We start from the raw sequence: 19,018 nt of genomic DNA, 5'->3' as shown, positions 1-19,018 counted from the left end.
GAGTTAGTGTGACCCGTATGTGCTAAGAGTCGAGCCATGCTACATACGCTCGAGCTGGCGAGTGACTCATATGTGCCTTGAGTCACACTGTGAGTGAGTTAATGATCCATATGTACTGTGGATGAGTTGATGACCCGTATACACTGTGAGTTGAGCCATTCTACGCACCAGCCATTCACCCGTGATGTGAGTGAGGGGCTGGGCTACCGTGAGCTTTGTACTGAGTCAGTAAATGAGTCATTTGGGGCGAAGAATCATGATTCTCGAGTCAGTAAAGTGATTCTCGGGTATTGAACGATTTGTTCATAATTTGCACAACACTACTGGATTGTCTAAAGATGTGGGGTGGTCACTGGTAAATTGTAGTGAGTAGTTTGAAGACATGCTTTAGCTGGGTAATAGACAGTGCATTGATAAGTTTGTATGAGATTTCCCTGACTTTGTTGTTTTTTAAAAATTGAAAGGGAATGGACCAGACTTTTTCTTCCAGGGTATGTTCTCTACAATATTGATCCAGTGTGAGATTACAGGAAGGGCAGGTACATTTTTCTTCCAAATAACCTTCTGACAATTTTTTCTTTATTGTTTACGGCAGCGTCATTTAAAGTAGCCGGCTGATGAGTGGCCAAGAGAAATCTGGGGCCCACAGCAGTTCTCAGTGCGGAAGGTGGCCTTATCGAGTTGGTCACTGGAGTGCCTCACAGCAGCTGTAATTGAAGATGTGTCAGAGGTGGAGGCAAGTAAAACAACACTTTTCAAAGTGTTGCCACTGGGGTCTCAGCCACTAGAGGTCCCGGGTTCAAATCCCAGACGAGCCCACGCAACAGCTGATTGACTACCAGAACTGTGTGTCAGCTGGCTAGATTATGTCGTCCCCATTGGCCTGAAAAGTGGTTTGAGTGATTGCCACTGAACCCTTAAGTCAACAGTTGTTAGTGATAACCAGTTCTTTTTATGTTCAAGCTGAGCAAACAAAGCCTTTGGATAGTCTTTTTAAAAGGGGGTTTTGGCGTGAGGCTAGACATACGACTGGGGCTGGTGATTGGCACAATAGATAACGTGCCTCACTATGAATCAGAATATTCCATACCTCTAGCTAGCTTGTAACCATTTATGACTGGTAAATTACATGTTCCTGGGTCCTAGTATATCCCCTCGACACCTAAAAAGCTCTGTGATAGTTACACTTGCTCAATCCCAAATGGTGTACTTCTGCACTTAACATAATGTTTTGAGCGCACGCGTACAATCACACTGTCAGGATTGAAAATGCCATGCACACTGATATCCCAGCTGGCACACTTAAGACAGTGAAAAAGTTGACAGTGGAACAATAGAGACTTTTAACACTTAGCTAATGATGGCCATATTGGCTACACGGAGGAAGAAGTGTTAATGCCTCAAAGTTTAGTTGATGGATATTACCCTAAAAAGCAGAAGAAAAGCACTGAAGGGTTATAAAATGGGATTGTAGTTTTCAGCGAGTGCAGCTCTGCAGTTTATAATATGGGACAAAATGACCCTGTAAAATTCTGTGAACTTTTCTGGAAAGTCAGTCAAGCAGCCGTGATCGTATAGTGGTTAGTACTCTGCGTTGTGGCCGCAGCAACCCCGGTTCGAATCTGGGTCACGGCATAAGTGCCAAGCACAATCATTTTTCTGTCATTGCTTTTGGACACACTGGCCTCTGATTTGCTCATCACAAATGAAAATGGAGAGCTCCAGAAAATCTCCTGCACCATTCTAGTCAGCCATGAGTTCCTAATAACCATGTCTCTTTAGTGGCCTTGTCCACACAGTTATTTTACTATGAGCCAACTGTCTTTATACGAGGGGGACTTGAGGTCAGGCTACGCATGTATACACACACACACACACACACACACACACACACACACACACACACACACACACACACACAAACGAAAACAAACATCCTACACACCTGCAAAAGCATGCTATGCCATCTTTCTGTTGGGGAGTGTAGGCAACCCTTTGATCTCTTTTGATTTCCTTTGATATATATAGAAAAAAAACTGAACTTCAAACAAAAAAAAATCCTTTGATCCAGCAAGTATTTAGCTAAATCAGAACTTGCCTGGTCATTTCCCACGAGAGCAGCCATTACGTGACACCTAAGCTTGGAGCAGGCAGTGCTAGCATGTCTTTAGTCTTCTGGAGAAACTGAGGGACATGAAACCGAGGAAGAACTGAGCTGCCCAGACTCCCCTGGGAGCCAGGAGGTTTCAGGGGAGGAGAACCTGCCTGGACCCGGCAGTTTGAGGGAGGAAGAGGAGACAGAGGATGAGGAAACGGAGGAAGAGGAAGAGGAGGAGGACGACGACAACAAACAAGAGGAGATAGAGGCAGCAGCACATTCCAGCACTGAGTGGAAATCCAAAAATGGAGCAATCCTGTGGTCTCCATCACACCAGATGATCCTGCCATTTTACCTGCCTGCCATTTTGAGCCCAGGGCCAACGCTGTTGAGAGTGCCTTTGATCTCTTTTTCCCACAAGACATCCTGCAGCTGGTCCTGGGCAATAACAACCTGGAGGGCCAAAGGTCAGTGAAAAGCTGGAGAGATTTGGATCTGATGGAGCTGCGTTCTTACCTGGGGCTGGTTATTCTGGCTGGCCTGTTTAGATCTCAGCACAAATCCATTTTAAGCTAGTGGGACAACAAGACAGACAGAGCAATTTTTCAGCTACCATGCCCAGAAACCGCTTCATGCAAAATAACCAGGCTCTGCACTTTAACGATAAACTGTCCCGACCAGAACGCCCCAATCCGTGATCTGTGGACCAGGTGGAGCAGCCTGCTGCCCATGATGTATAACCCAGAGAGGGATATCTGTGTTGATGAGCAGCTGGTCCCATTTAGGGGCCGCTGCTCATCTCACCATGTATGGCTTGAAGATCTGGGCCCTCTGTGATGTCCAGACGTTGTATGCGCTGAGGCTCCAAGTCTACACAGAGAGGTCTGGCTCTGCTCTAGCAGAACGAAAACAGGGGATGCGTGTTGTGCTGGAGCTAACAGATGGCCTCCAGGGCTACACAATGACAACAGATGATTTTTTCAGCTCCTTCCCCCTGGCTGAGGAGCTCCTAAAAAGGAAGATGGCTCTGGTCGGGACACTGTGGGCAAACAAGCCAGAGCTCCCCCCACAGCTGGTTGACATGAGGGGCAGGCATGTGCTCTCATCTTTGTTTGCCTTTGCACAGAACAAGGCAATCATGTCATATGTGCATAAAAAACCAAAAACGTTCTCCTCCTCAGCACACGACACCGAGAGCCAGAGGTCGAAGCATCGGTAACAAGGAAACCGAAAATGATCCTCAACTGCAACAGATGTAAAGGGGGTGTCGACCATCTGGACCAGGTAATTACACAACACTTTTTTTTTTTTTACAGTTACTCATTGCATGTTATTGTGTGATATAGCAATAAACTATTTTCTTCAATTCTTTCTGTATCTTTTTAATCACCAAGAAGGATCTGTAGAAACATTTTCATATTTAGTTATTCATTGCATTTCCTTTTCTTTTTCTTTTCTTTTTTTACCTTTTGCAGGCATGTGGGACGTACTCATGCTGCTGGAAGACACGCCGCTGGCCTGTGTGCCTGTTCTACCATATGGTTGACGCCACCTGCTTTAATGCATTTTTCCTCTTTACATCTGTCCAATCCACCTAGAACAGCAGGAAGTTCTCCAAGCAGCGTCTGTTCCTGCAGGAGCTCTCGTCACCCCTACTATGGTCAACAGGAAGCATTTGCCCAGGGCGCCATTTTCAGCCAGCCTGCCTGGTCCTCCAAGCCCAGGGTGAGCAGGAAACGGCAATAAGGGGGTGCCAAGGGAGGAGGAGGAGGAGCCACAGCAGGGACCCTCAAAAAAGCGCAAGTCTTGTGTGTTGTGCCTGAACCAAAAGAGGGTGAGAGGCCAGTGCATCAAGTGTCGCGGAAATGTGTGCAAGCTGCGCCTTAATGTTGTCTGTCATTCATGCTTGGAGTGATTTGTTGGTACCAAATGGGAGAAAAGAAATGCCAAAGTTGTTTTCCAAAGTTTGAATAAGTGTTTGATGCTCTTGTTGGAGTTTTCTGAATAAACGTTCATCATTACGTGCATCAGAAACAGTGTTGCTATCAATAATTGTGTTGTGCCATTTGTGTCCACTAAGGGTAAATTAGGGTGTGTGTGTTTTTTTTTCTTGTGCAAAAAGTAATGATGCATTTAAAGTCATATTGTTATATATTATCGACACAGTCAAGGATGTTATTTATTTATCATAAGTATTCAACTCTGCAGCTTTTTTTTTTTTTTTTTTAGAAAAATCACCTTTTTTCAAATTTTCCTGTTAATAAATGTTTACATAACAAAAACATCATAACAACATAAACATAATTTTAAAAAATACATGAAACTTTATATTTTGAGATAGGTCTAAAGTAGTTAAAAAGACTTAATGTTAAAAACAATGTGTGGAGGCAGTTGGCAAAATTGTGAGTGGGTGATGTTCAAAAGGAGGAAGAGGAGACAAAAAATAAACATTTTGATCATGTCTGTATGCGGGGCAATAGCTGCAACTACCGTAGAGAGGAGTATATGGATGCGATGTCGGAGCCAGGAGTGGTGGAATCGGGATGTGACTAGTTTCAACGAGCAGGAGTTCTTCCACAATTTTCGGATGTCAAAGAATACATTTGACCACATCTGTCAGCGCCTCGCATCACGACTTGTGAAACAAGACACATCCTTCAGGAGACCCATCTCACTTAGAAAGCGAGTAGGAGTGGGGCTTTATTGGTTAGCGACCGGGGCGGGTTACCGAACATTGGCTAATCTGTTTGGTATTGCAAAGCCCTCCGTTTGCTTTATTGTCCATGACTTTTGTAGAGCTGTGTGTCAGGTTCTCATGCCTGACTATATCAAACTACCTCAGGGAGACGATCTCCAGGAGGTGCTGCAAGGCTTCAGACAGAGGTGGGGTTTTCCCCAGTGTGCTGGGGCGATTGACAGGAGTCACATCCCTATCATTGCACTTGAAGAAACGACTACTTCAACCGTAAGGGCTGGCACTCTGTCCTTCTACAAGGTGTTGTTGATCACCAGTTCTGGTAAGCCAATTTTGGAAAAGTCTCTATTATTATCTTGTCTTGGCTTTAACTTACAAGTGATATTTTTTAAAGGTACATTGTTGTTATAATCACATAAACCCAAATGAAAAGGGGTGTGTACAGTGCAAAAATACCAATTTATATTCAAAAGTACTGCATCCATGTACAATTTCACACATTAGCCTGTTGGCTGTCTCACCAGATTGTGGACCCCGATTTAGTTTCTTACATCACTTCATTTCATTAGATTTAGACAATGTGTGAAAATGACACAACTGTTGGGTCACGGTAAGAAGGAACAAAAGGAGACAACACAAATATTGCACTAAAATCGTAACTACCAACTGGCAGTTCTTTTCATAACTTTGCCTGGTGAAAAGGGGTGCTTAACTCATCACATTCTCTTACCAGTTTAACATCTACACTGCATGGCCTGGGAGCGTTCATGACGCCAGGGTTCTCAAGAATTCCAGGATCTATGCAATGGCAGAGAGAGGGGAGCTATTCCCAGCGGTATAATTTTTTAGTATATTTTTTCCTCTGTCAACGCCAGCTTTTCATTTTCTGGCAAGACACAATGTTAATTTAATACCGCATTTTGTGACCCTACATAATGGGCCATAAAATTGAGATTCCCTGTCAGGAAATACACAAGTTAAATTCCATGTAGGGCTACCTGCTGGATTGCATTTAATCAAACAGGTGTTCACAATATAAGGGCTAATAAGAAAATAAAGAAAGGTTTAGACTTGTATGTCCTAAAGTTTTTTTTTTGTCATAAATACAATGTTTTACCTTTCTTAGGACACCGAAGAGATCAATGGCGTCGAAGTGCCAATAATGCTGCTTGGTGATCCTGCGTACCTCCTGCAAAGCTGGCTCCTCAAGGGATACACTGACACAGGGACTCTGACGGATCAGCAAAGACATTTCAACGAGCGACACAGCAGAGCTAGAATGACTGTTGAATGTGCCTTCGGGCGACTTGAGGGGTGGTGGAGGTGCCTGGGTAAACGATTGGATGTAGACATCTCCTCCGTTCCCACCATCATAAGTGCATGCTGTACTCTCCACAATGTATGTGAGAAGCATGGTGAGGCCTATGAGGAACCTGCTCCAGCTGTTCCCCCGGATGAAAGAGCAGCAGAAGGAGGGGCACAAGATACTGCTCACCCAGCGAGAGTCAGAGAGGCTCTGACAGAATTGTTCTACAGCCAACTTTGAACTATAACAGCACACACTATTCAGCCTTACGTCTGTGATTTTGTAAGAACACGCCAGATCACTTCTCTTTGACAAATATAATAACTTTATTTCCCCCTTAATAATAACATTCTCCAAATACAGAGTTCAAGAAAATGGTGCAGAACATAAAATATGAAGTCTATCCTGAAAAAAGTGCAAGTCTGAAATTTAACAAATAAAAAAAGCCACTGACAACTGTGGCTTAAATTGCCCCATATCTCTGTGCATGTTTAACATAAAACAGTCAGCAAATTATTATCTTCAGAAGGGAACAAGACATTCTTCCATGCAACATGCTGTGTGAACAATTATAAATAAAAAATGGCTCACATTGAAAAAAAAACAAACCTTGAATTAGTCCTGGATGTTAAAACATAACATGGCAACTTCAACTTCAATGTATTCAAAAACAAGCTGCTTATACACCACAACATTTTATTTCTAATGTTTAATTATTATGCAAGTTTGTTTTTTTTTTTTTTACAGTTTTTCTCAATTGTTTACACACAATTTTTGGTGCCTGAGCCACGATGACCACAACATATAACCAATGCACCAACTCCATGAACCAAGTCTGCTAAACTATAAGCACAATTCCTGCTTTACACTCAGACTGCAGAACTACAACACACTTTTTTCAAAACACTACACACAATTCTCTGAGTTTTGGCACAATTTTCATGAAGTTAACTTCTTGTTTTCACAAAGAACACAATGCCACTCAAAACAGTAAAATTAATATTCCTATTATGCACACTGACTCATCAAATGGGTAAACACCTGTTACACAATTTCACAACTAGCAATCAGAGCTTTAGCATAAAAGGGCAACAGGTGAGTTTCTCTGTTTTGGAACAATGGATGCCAACATTGAAATCAGGGGGCGAGCCAGAGGTGTGAGAATGAGAGGAGGAGGACGCGGAGGACAAGGAGGACGAGGAAGGATGAGGGCCATAATCTCTGATGAGATCAGGGCCACTTTGGTTGACCATGTGGTAAACCATGGCCTAACAATGATGGAGGCTGGGCAAAGGGTGCAGCCAAATTTGAGCAGATACACAGTAGCATCCATCATCCGGACTTTCCAAAATGAAAATAGGTAAGAAATGTAGTCTTACTAGTATTAGAAAATTTTTGTACTGCAATTCAACACAGCACTCAATGAGTACAGTATTACAGTATTGTCAGTGTACTGTTCTGAAGGACTGTAAAAAAGTAAAGTGTTTATTTGAGAAATGTATTCCTTCTTTTTATCCCTTCACAATATTTACAGTATTTCACTCTGAGTATTGCAGAGCTGAAAGACGACCATCAAGAGGAGGTCGTGAGCGTCTACAGTCTCCTGAACAGGAAAATCAAATTATGAACATGGTCCTAGAGAATAATGCCATTACGTTACGACAAATCCAAAGAAAAGTACTAGAAAACAATGACATTTTTCTAAATGTTGATAGAATAAGTCTATCCACTCTGGACCGTGTCTTGTGAAGAAATTCTCTGAAAATGAAACAAGTCTACAGAGTTCCATTTGAACGCAATTCAGACAGAGTCAAAGAACTGTGATATAACTATGTGCAAGTAAGTCCTCTACAATCCTGAAACTGATGCATACCCTGAAAACTGTAAATATTATACATGCTTTAGTATTGAAATCATAATTACACAATTTCACAATAGTGACCACTCCATGTCTATTTCTGATATTATCCTGTGTGTTTCAGAGAGTCCTTGAGCTAGAGGTGGCTGCAGTGGAGCACCAGTTTGTCTTTATTGATGAGGTTGGATTCAACCTCACAAAAAGATGTAGAAGTGGAAAGAACATCATCAGCCATTTTGTGTTCTGAGTCAAAAAAAAACAAACAAAAAAAAACAAAACAAAACAAAACAATTCTAAAGTATTTTGCAAGAAGTGTCACACTGAACACAAAAAGGCCCAAGTCATGATGAATATTATGTAATCACAGTGTTTTACACTGAGCACATCAGTGTTCAACTGGTTCATGTAAATGTTTGCCCATATAGTGGTTTGTGTGTGTCATTTGGAGACAAAACACCATTTTGAGAAGAATAAACACTGTTTTGGATGTAAAGTTTCATTTTGCAGGAGAATTGAGGGGTTTTGAGAAATGTGTGAGTGTTTTTTTGATTTGTGTGCAGAGTTCTGAGAATATGAGGCATCCTTTCAGAAAATGTGTGTAAATAATCGAGAAAAACTGTAATACAACATATAGTCATCCTTAAAGTTTATTTCGTAAAGTCCCCATGTCTTGACATTCGGGTTTCCTTTTGATAGTGTGGAAGAAAAACATTTTGTGTTATAAATTTTTAAACATTATGAACTGTTCAGACAAAGTTATCTAGTTCTCCTCATCGTCTTGAGGTTTGCTGAATGGAGGGTGTGATGAAACCTGGTTGAAGGGTGGAGCAGGTTCTGGAGTGCATGCAGGTGAGTGGTTTAAAGTAAGAGGTTGAGAAATCTCTTGCAAGAAGGAAAAGTGGTGGTTTGGTGTCTCATGGCTAAATGGCAAAGACTGAGATGAAGCCATGTGGAAAGAAGGGGGCTGGGTAAAACTGGTGTGCGAGTGTTGAGGTGGTGGCTGCCTTGGGTTATAGAAGTGTGGTGGCTGTACTGAAGGAGGCTGTACTGGTGGCAGTTGTGTGAATGGTGGCTGTGCTGTTGGAGGCTGTAATGGTGGTGGAGGTACTGGTGCTTGGTAATAAGGTGGATGTGACCTTTCCAAAAACATAGTGAACATGGAGAGCATTTTGAGCTCATGTGCATGCTGTGCTGCTTGCATCTTTAACTGAAGCTCGGCGTCATCATTGTTGAAAGCACTGCCTATCTTTTCGGCAAAGACCTCAAGTGCTGTCTCCATTTTTGTCTTTGTCTTTCTGCTCTTGGAAGATGTAGCTGTGAAAGGGACAAATAATCATTTAAATTATTTATTGTGGTGGTAGAGCAAAAAATATAGGTAAGTAGTAGAGGGTAGGCATGATAATAAAAGACTTCTGTGGCACATTTAACAGAATACAGTATAGGATAAGATTAACAGTTAATACTGATCCATCCATAAAAAATACACTATTCACTTCCTTTTCTTTATATGTTATCATAAATGTTTGCAGACATACAGTATCAGTATCTAATTGATAACTCACCAACTAATAGCCTTTTTTAATCAATTTAACTAACAGTTTTAGCACAAGTACCTGATCACAACCATTATGGTTACTTACTTCCAGATAACTTGGTGGCTGCTGTGGTCTTCTCACAGGTCTCTGGATTCTGCTGAGATGATGAGGTGTCATCAGACATACTCGATGTAGAGGGGTGTAACTCACTGTTATCTCCTAGAAAAAAGAAACAGATCAGCTTACAATAACACAATATCACTGATTTTATCTTTTTTTCCTGTGACCTATACTACATTTTCACACCCTTTAAATTTGTGGGCAAATAAACTGTAGTTCAAACATGAATTAAGTCATTTCAATGCATATCTGTTGTAGTTTACTCAGGGTCCTGTGTGCACCTACACTGTGGTGTGTTAAAAGTTTGAATTAAATGGAAGCACTATGACAATTTAATTAATTAATTTACACAATTACTATACAAAAGTACTAATGAGCCCCACTAAAACATATCTGAATCAGTTTTACCTCCTGGGTGAGACATCAAGTCTTAAATATACAATAGGTACGACAGGTTGCATATAATGCAGTTTGCATAAATCAGTGGCTGTAACAGAGGACTTTCCTGACAAAATAAGTAAGGTAAACATAATTAGGTCTATAATTAGTTGAGTGGCAGGTCGTTAGCTTACCTGTTTCGGCGTCTGTATCATGACTGCCAGATGAACCTGTTCCACCCTCCGGAGTTTGAGGCTCATCCTCAGCTGCGGTGATGGAACTATCCAGCAGCTCAAACGGCAAACAGCTTGGTTTATCCCCTAATATACGGTCCAGTTCGTCATAAAATGGACATGAAATCCGACAACGACCGCTACGTTGGTTCGAGTCTTTCGCCTCTTTGAACCTGGCTTTGAAGCTTTGAGGCTTTTCACTTTTCGTTGGCATTGCAACTAGGGATCTCCCGATCAGGGTTTTTTTGCTCCTGATCCGATCCTGATCATTTGAGTTTGAGTATCTGCCGATCCCGATTTTTCCCGATCCAGTCACTTTTTTTAAGCTCCCGATACAATTCCGATCATTTCCGATATATTTTACCAATCACATACATTTTGGCAATGCATTAAGGAAAAAAAAGAGGACTAAAACTTAAATTGTCCCAAGTTTCTTTTATTGTCCATTCTCTCCAGCATGGACATATATTTATTTTCACTGCATCAAAACAATTAACTTATCAGCACTGGTGCCATGAAATACATAAACATAAATATAAACTCAAACAAATAGTGCAGAATAGTGCAATGACATAAAATAAATAGAAATCACTTAAAAAGAGGTAGTTTACCTACGAGGTTGAAAAGTTGACATCCCGTCAAACTTAGAATCACAATCAATGAGAAAATAAAATATCTTTTGGCTTGACCTTAGTGCAGAATTCTAAAATGAAATGAACAGCAGCAGCTTAATGCAACATCAAACGTAAACCACATGGGGTATAAAATCTCAAGGCGCTCTTTTTTTTATAAACAAGAGATGGTCTCTCTTACTCCTCGTCTCCACTCTCGCTCCCATATTCAGGCAAAATTAAGTGGAGATTTTTCTTAAGGAAAATCAGCATCTCTACATTGCCAGCTGAGAGCCGGTTCCTCTTTTCATCAAGGCCATTAGAAACTGAACTAAAGAGTCTCTCACTGTCCACAGAGGTGCAGGGAGCACAGAGAAACTTGGCTGCCACATCAGCCAGAGGGGGGAACCTTGAACCATTCTGTTTCCAGTATTGCAGGGGATTGCTGTTCCCATTGGTGGTTTGCTCTAAAAGATAGGTCTGTACCTGGACTTCAGCTGAGGTACTCACAGACCGGGCCTCTACCATATTCTCCTCCAAGATCTTGTCCAAGATGCTGCTCAGGCTGCTGCTTCCTTCTTGGCGTTTCTTCTTGCTCGTAGGCTCTGCTACTGCTACCCCTGGTTCTTCACTAGCAGTGGATGCTCTCTCCTCTATCTTCACTACCTCCTGGATGAGCTTATCCTTGGCAATGCTCAGTTTGTCTGACTGGGTGAAATACCTGAAAATAGATAAATATACCAACAATTACCACAACTAGCCAACTAATGAGCTGAGCACAACAGTCAAGTCAGACAATAGCCTTACAGTAGGCTACATCCATAACAAAATATTAACAACACTACAGAGTCTTACATTTAACCTAATTGGTTTGACTAATGAATTACTGCATTCAATAGTACATTTGTTTACAGTACTTGCCTGTCTTTGTATCTAGGATCCACCAGAGTGGCGATGCTGTTCAGTGTCTCCTCCTCTATCCCAGCAAAATGGGTCTTCACTGCGGCTAGGAGCGTGGTCTTCATTGTTTTGACCCCCTGGTCAGCTGTCTTCTCCTGAGACAGCAGACGTCTGAGGGCTGTTTGAATGAATGAATGAAATGATTAAATAAATAGATAGTTCAACCTCTTAAACCTCAGCATCAGTGTTGTGAGAAAGCTTCTGTGGAAAATAGCAACTCAGCAAGCTCACAACACAAAGTGTCTCGTTGTGAGCTTGTAGATCAGCCATAGGACGGAAGCTTTCCTGACAATAGCAGAATACAGATAATAGTATGAGCTCTGAGGTAGAGCCCGACCGATTAATCGGCGGGCCGATTAATCGGGCCGATTATAGCCTGTCACAGAATAATCAACATCGGCCAAAATGTAGCCGATTATAAAAATTTTGCTCCGCGGAAATTCTGCTGCTCCTGCTCCTGTCACTCCTGCTCCTGTGAGTCTGTGTGTTAGGCTGCACGCTGCCCGAGTGCCCGGCCCCTCCCCCTCACACGCAGACCATGCTTTGCAGCCGCTCGTCTCCCCCACTCACTCAGTCTGCTACAGGAGAGGACGGCAAAAACTTAAATTACTCCATCGTCAGCTGTGACTTTTCAAAACAATGTAACTACACTTTAGTGCTCCATGACAAAAACACACTGTTAAGACATGCCGGGAAGAGCATTCATGGTTTTTTCACGTAAGTTTTAAAGAGTGTGTAACAATGTTTAACGCCATGTAAGTTGTATCTTTTGTGGGACGAACAGAGATAAATGCTACTGTTAAGTCACACGTTCACCATAATCTACAGTAAGACTATAGAACGGCGTTTTAACGTCGTGTAAGTTGCATCTTTTGTGAGATGAACGGAGATAAGAGCTACTGTTAATTCACACGTCCACCATTATCTAATACAAGAGTATAATACGGCGTTTTAACGTCGTGTAAGTTATTTTTCTGTGAGATAAAGAGATAAATGCTACTGTTAATTCACACGTCCGCCATAATCTAATGTAAGACTATAATACGGCGTTTAAACGTCGTTTAAGTTGCATCTTTGTGAAATGATATACGTATTATGCAACTGTTTACATGTTTACAGTTTGAAAACTTTATTTTTGAATATTTATTTTTATTATACTCTTAAAATACAGTTTGCACTAGTTTGTTCGCACAAATTTGCCTTATTGCCTTATTTATCATTGTGTTTCCAGTTTAATTTTTCCTATTAATCATTGTGTGTTTACAGTTTGACTTCTTTTTAAAAATTCATTATTGTGTTTAAAGTTTGACTTTTTTATTTATCATTGCGTGTTTACAGTTTGACTTTCTTTCTACTTACTGTGTTTAAAGTTTGACTTATTTATTTATTATTGTGTTTACAGCTTGTTCTTATTTATCATTTGTTTAAACTACAGTTCTTACGTTGACAGTTTTTAATTAAAGTTCCTTGTCTTAATTTAATAGTGTTTTGTCTCTGTCTTGAATCATATGGATATTATAATAATTTGTGTTTATATACAGTATGTGTACTGTGTATATCAATGAATTTATTATGTATATCAGCCATTATATCGGATATTGGTCGATATATCAGATATCGGCCGATATATCGAATATCGGCTTTTTTTTGCCCTCAGTATCGGCATCTGCATCGGCCCCAAAAATCCCATATCGGTCGGGCTCTACTCTGAGGGCCTCTGGATACCCATATGGGGTTCATGTGGTTAAGTGTAAGAAATTGATTTGATTGATCAGATGTCCCTTATCCGGACATCCCTAAAATATTCTCTTACAATTGTAGTATTACTTAAAACATGTTCAGCAACTACAACTAATAATTTGATTATAATAAAAAATAATGTTACCTGTTATTGCCGGGATGACATTGGCTGCAGATGCAGTGGCCTTGCTCACATCCTTTGTGAGCTCCTCAAATGGAACCAAGACCTCAGCTATCTTCTCCATCAGGGTCCACTGGGCGGCTGTTAGTGTGGCTGGGAGGTTATAGGAACCAGCATAAAGCAATAGAGGCTGCTTTTGCTCCAAGATGCTCTGCAACATGTATAGGCTACTGTTCCATCTCACTTGCACGTCTTGCTGTAGATGCTTTAAGTCCATCTTCAGCTCCCGCTGTTTATCCTCCAGACGCGAGTAGGCCAGTGGAGAATGTTTGAAATGGCCAATAATCCTTCTCACGTTGGCCAGAGTGTCCACGACGCTGCGCTGAGACAGTAGACCCTCGTGCACGGCAAGCTGGAGTGTGTGTGCCAGACATCCCACACTCTTTACCTCCATATCATCCATGGCTTTCTTCATATTCCGCGCGTTGTCCTGCACAATCACATGAACCCTTGACTTCTCTATCCCCCACCTGTTAAGCATTCCCTGGATCGCCTCTCCAATGTGTTCTGCCGTGTGAGACCCTCTGAAATCCTGAGTGTGCAATGTCACACTTGTAAAGTAAAAGTGGGATCAATCCACTGTGCAGTGAAACTAAGGAGGGACATTGGACACACAGAGGAGCTCCATATGTCTGTGGTAAATCCAATCGCAGGTACGTCCTTTAACATACCTTGTATGTGGTCGAGTAGCTTTTGGTGAGCGGCAGGCAGAGCTTTTGTTGTAAAATAGTGACTGGAAGGCAACACATAACGTGGCTCCAAGATCTCCATGAGCTGGCGAAAGCCCACGTTCCAACCACACTGAGCGGCTGGTCATCCAAGGCGATGAATACAGCTATCCCGGCTGTTATGGTTTTGGCCCTTTCACTCGTCTCCGACAGCTTTTCCTTCTTTTTAAAACTGTCTTTAATTATCAGTTGTTTCCGTGCTGCAGCCGCCTCGGTTGCTGTGACGTACTCACTGTATGTCTCTTTATGTTTGCTCCTCAGGTGTCGAATGAGGTTTGTCGTGTTGAATGACGACCTGTTTGTTCCTCCTCGCGGAACGTCCACCTGGCAAACGTTGCATCTGGCTGTTGGACTGCCTTCGCTTATAAGTTTAAAATACCCCCAAACTTCGGACATTTTCTCTGTTCATCTGCATCCTCCTCATGTATTCTCGCACCGAGCACCACAAAACTTGTCGCACGACAGAGACGTAAGCCAAAACCGCAGATCTGCAAGCTCACAAAGAGCTTCTTTTGCATCCCCTGAAAGCTTGTAGATCTGCTTTTTGGAGCCTGAAAGTGACGTTAACGTGAGGTTTCCGAGGTTCATTGAAAGCAGCATTAAGAGGGGAAAAGAAGCGTGGCTAACAGAAAGCTAACAACAACACTAGATGTCCCGACATTTTCTGGCCGATACCAATATTATGAAAATGACGTGATCGAGCCCGATAGATCGGGAGGCCGATCCATCGGGAGAACACTAATTGCAACCAAGCCCGTGGAACGGCTCAGACATTTCTTTAGAAATTGTTTCAAATACAGATCTGTTACGATAAGACCCTTCAAGTTTGGCTTGCACTGAAGTATCACCCCAAATAATGAGGTCTAAAACTTCATTATCCCTCCACTGGCTAACTCCATCACTGCTGCACGTCAGAACTTGGAATATCCCTACTATTTATGAGGCATGTCGGCCGTTGTTAGTAGGCCCTGCGTTGTAATTCGCATATATCACATGATTAATGTAACACCATAGCTTTATTTAGATGTACATACGCCGAACAATATTGTGTATACGAGTGATTTAGTGCAAAAACATTTGTAAGAACAGCTACTAAACTAAATACTGCAAGAGCTGTTTGACTGTTTACACTCGGGGTAGCCATCTTCAAATGTTAACTCGGGGATGATGAAGATTCGCCGGCTTTTAGTTGGAAATTCTGACCTCGGGGGGCGTTACAGCTGAAGTTTTCCATCTGGGACTCGAAAATCCCACATTTACAGCACAACCGGAATGCAACATGACTTCCATTACCACGTCCCTTTACAGCAGCGAAGAATTGTGACACATGTCGCTCGAGAATAACGTCAAAGTCACATTAAATACGACCTGACTGTTCAGACCGCAGTCGCATTCAAGAATATCAGATACGTATCTGATTCAGTACCACATATGAAAGTGGCCTGAATCTGATTTGAAAAGGTCAGATTCAATGTGACTTGTGCTGTTCACACTGTCAGAAAAAAATCAGATACAGGTCACATTTGAGCCAAAAAAGCAGATTCAGGTCACTTTTGACTGCAGTGTGAACGTAGCCTTTGAAAGGTTTTTTAAAAAATCTTAAAAAGGTATTGAATTTAACCTCAGAATTTCAGCATATACCCTGTTTTCAATGTTTCCTGTTAATTAAATCTTGTGTTTAATAACAAAAATTCCATAACAATATAAAAATTATAAGACTTAATGCAGTGAAAGCTAAAAAAACAATAGATTTATTACTTTTTTATATCTTTCTTTGAGGGCGGCCATTTGGGTCCGCTAAGTGTAAAGTAGGGTGTAACTCTATTGTGCTTATAGGGCTGTTCTCTTGATTACATGGTGATAAGACTGTGTTGCCCACAACTGAGCACTTGAAGTTGGTCTAAACCAACCAACAGAAACAACACACTTGGTTAAAACAAAAGACAAAAACATTTGAGCCTTCTTGGTGCTCTGAGCACCTGTCTCCCCACGCAGGTTCAAATCCTACAAACAATGGCCGGTGCTTTTAACCCTTGCCCAACAGACACTCTGGGCTAGTGAGATGTGGGGTTTTCTGCACTGCAGCACAAGAAGAAAGTGCACATTTGACTGAGGAGCTCCATGCTTACAGTGACACTTGAAGTGCATATTGCTGGCTTAGCAGTGTTGCGTCACACTCTCTTGCCAAATAATATACACCCATCATTACCTTGCAATTATCCTTGTTGCAGCAGAACTCGAAGCAAGTTCCATCTAATGTCTCATCAAGGGCAGCATGTGACCTAGACCTAAGCAATTTTCTCTTAGTGTGCCTTTTGGCCAAGGAAAAAACAACAGGTTGTGCCTGTCGACAGTGGTGCAGCAGCCGGCAAGGCTGTCTTGTGAGCAGCTGACCTGGCTTCAAGCTCCCCTGACTGCAATTGAGTATTTCCTTCACAGCTCACTGTTGAGTTGTAGGTTCCCCTTCCTGGCTGCAATTGCTATTATCAATAAAATGTTAGGTAAGCCAGTTGAAACCTGGGTAAGAGGCACAATGCAAAGCCTAGTTACTTCCGCTCAGTTCTTGCAGCAGGAGACAGCGGGCGTCACATAGCTTTGATTTGTCTCCAGAGCGCTTTGCCCAACCCTTTGGCTCTGGTGGACTTGAAGGGGAATGTGCCGTGCGATGGTGGTATAGTGGTGAGCATAGCTGCCTTCCGAGCAGTTGACCGGGGTTCCATTCCCGGCTATCGCAGTTTGCACCTGGAGGTGTGCTCTCTTCCATCTTACAATGGAAAAATTGTAGCTGTGCATAAGTACTCTTTGAAAGGTATTTTGTGGATGACTGGAAAACATAATCCACGTTTCTTGCTCGATGCATGACTTTGTAGTTGAACCCTGACACCGCGCACTCCCGCTGACTGCGCTACATGAAGAGCTTGGAAGTGCGAGAGTGCATAGCTCAGGGCTCTTGACACGGCTCCCTCTGCCTTTTTCTCTCTTTCGTCAGAACCGTGAGATCTCCTGAAATCTTGCACCAATGTTGTCCGTTTCCAGGCGCGTCACTGTCCCCATCTATTTGGTTGGCATGCATCTGGGGCAGACTGGAACCCATGGAAATCTGTCTGATACACCAAAGGCAAGCAGACTCCTGTCCAGGGCTTCAAGTAGTCTCTGGTAAAAGGAGGCCAATGGCACAGGCAAGCAGCCGTGATCGTGTAGTGGTTAGTACTCTGCGTTGTGGCCGCAGCAACCCCGGTTCGGATCCGGGTCACGGCATAAGTGCCAAGCACAATTATTTTTCTGTCATTGCATTTGGACACACTGGCCTCTGCTTTGCTCATCACAAATCAAAATGGAGAGCTCCAGAAAGTCTCCTGCACCATTCTAGTAAGCCACGAGTTCCTGGTAACCATGTATCTTTAGTGGCCTTGTCCACACAGTTATTCTACTATGAGCCAACTGTCTTTATACGAGGGGAACTTGAGGTCAGGCTACGCATGTACGCACACACTCACGAAATCATACACACACACACACATAAGGCAGCGACAGAGGCTAGTGGCGCAATGGACAACGGGTCTGAGTACGGATCAGAAGATTCTAGGTTTGACCCTGGCTAGCACGTGGCCAATTTTGGGCTGAGCAATGACATGTTCCTGGGTCTTGGTATTTCCCCTGGACAACTGAGAAGAGCTCTGTCATAGTTACACTGGCCTTCAGCATGTGCCAGTGGAGGTCTCTAAAGCCTTCTTTATTAGTTATGTCAAGCTTTTACCAAACTGTGGCCCTTTACCAGTCAGCCAGTCTGCTAGGCAGATCTGTGTATTAATTTCACTCCAAGTTTGAAGCTCTTGTGCAAACTGCAGTCTACTTTTCTCCATTCTCCGCAGTTCTTGCGAGTTTTCTTTCTTCTCAAGAGCTCAAGATGTCCTCAGCCAGCTACGGATGTTTAAGACTATCAAAACAGCGGAGCGCTCCCAGCTAACAGTTGAGCAAGCAAATAATCTGGACGGCAAACTTGGGCTCGTACACAGACGCTCTGATGGGAAAAGATGCACGCCTTGTCAACTTTCATTTGAACAGCCCATTTTGTGGCTCGTTGGTCTAGGGGTATGATTCTCGCCTAGGGTGCGAGAGGTCCTGGGTACAAATCCCGGACGAGCCCACGCAAAAGCTGATTGACCGCCAGGGCTGTGTGTCGGCAGACCGGCTCCTCGAGTGCACAAGTATGTCGTCCCGCTGGGCCTACAAAGTGCATTGAGTGGTTGCCACTGAACCCTTAAGTCAACAGTTGTTGGTGATATCCAGTTCCTTTTATGTTCAAGCTGACAAAACAAAGCCAACGGATATCAGAAGCGGGCTTCTCCAGCTACCTTTTGCTTTTGTTTCGGTCCATACAAGGCAAAGCCCCCACCCCACCCTCATTGAGAGCACCAAACAGTGGCTCGTTGGTCTAGAGGTATGATTCTTGCTTCGGGTGCGAGAGGTCCTGGGTTCAAGTCCCAGACGAGCCCACTCCAGAGAAATTTACCTGAAGCCTGTGTCATGGAGCATGCTTCAACTTTGCTGCCAGACGACTGCACACTGTCCTCA

General features: G+C 42.7%; 2 non-coding genes across 2 annotated transcripts; both read left to right on the top strand.

Annotated features, from left to right (window-relative positions):
• Positions 1–18,518: 18,518 nt before the first annotated feature.
• trnap-agg (transfer RNA proline (anticodon AGG)) lies at positions 18,519–18,590 on the top strand. The gene has a single exon. It is a non-coding gene; the product is annotated as a tRNA-Pro (tRNA).
• A 277-nt stretch (positions 18,591–18,867) lies between these two features.
• On the top strand, positions 18,868–18,939 carry trnap-cgg (transfer RNA proline (anticodon CGG)). Its single transcript has one exon. It is a non-coding gene; the product is annotated as a tRNA-Pro (tRNA).
• The last annotated feature ends 79 nt before the right edge of the window (positions 18,940–19,018 follow it).

The sequence above is a fragment of the Halichoeres trimaculatus genome, unplaced genomic scaffold, assembly GCF_033239565.1.
Source record: "Halichoeres trimaculatus isolate MK-OKI-2021-1 unplaced genomic scaffold, fHalTri1.1 fHalTri1_scaffold_6, whole genome shotgun sequence".
Classification (NCBI taxonomy): Eukaryota; Metazoa; Chordata; class Actinopteri; order Labriformes; family Labridae; genus Halichoeres; species Halichoeres trimaculatus.
This window is presented reverse-complemented; position numbering and strand designations above follow the sequence as displayed.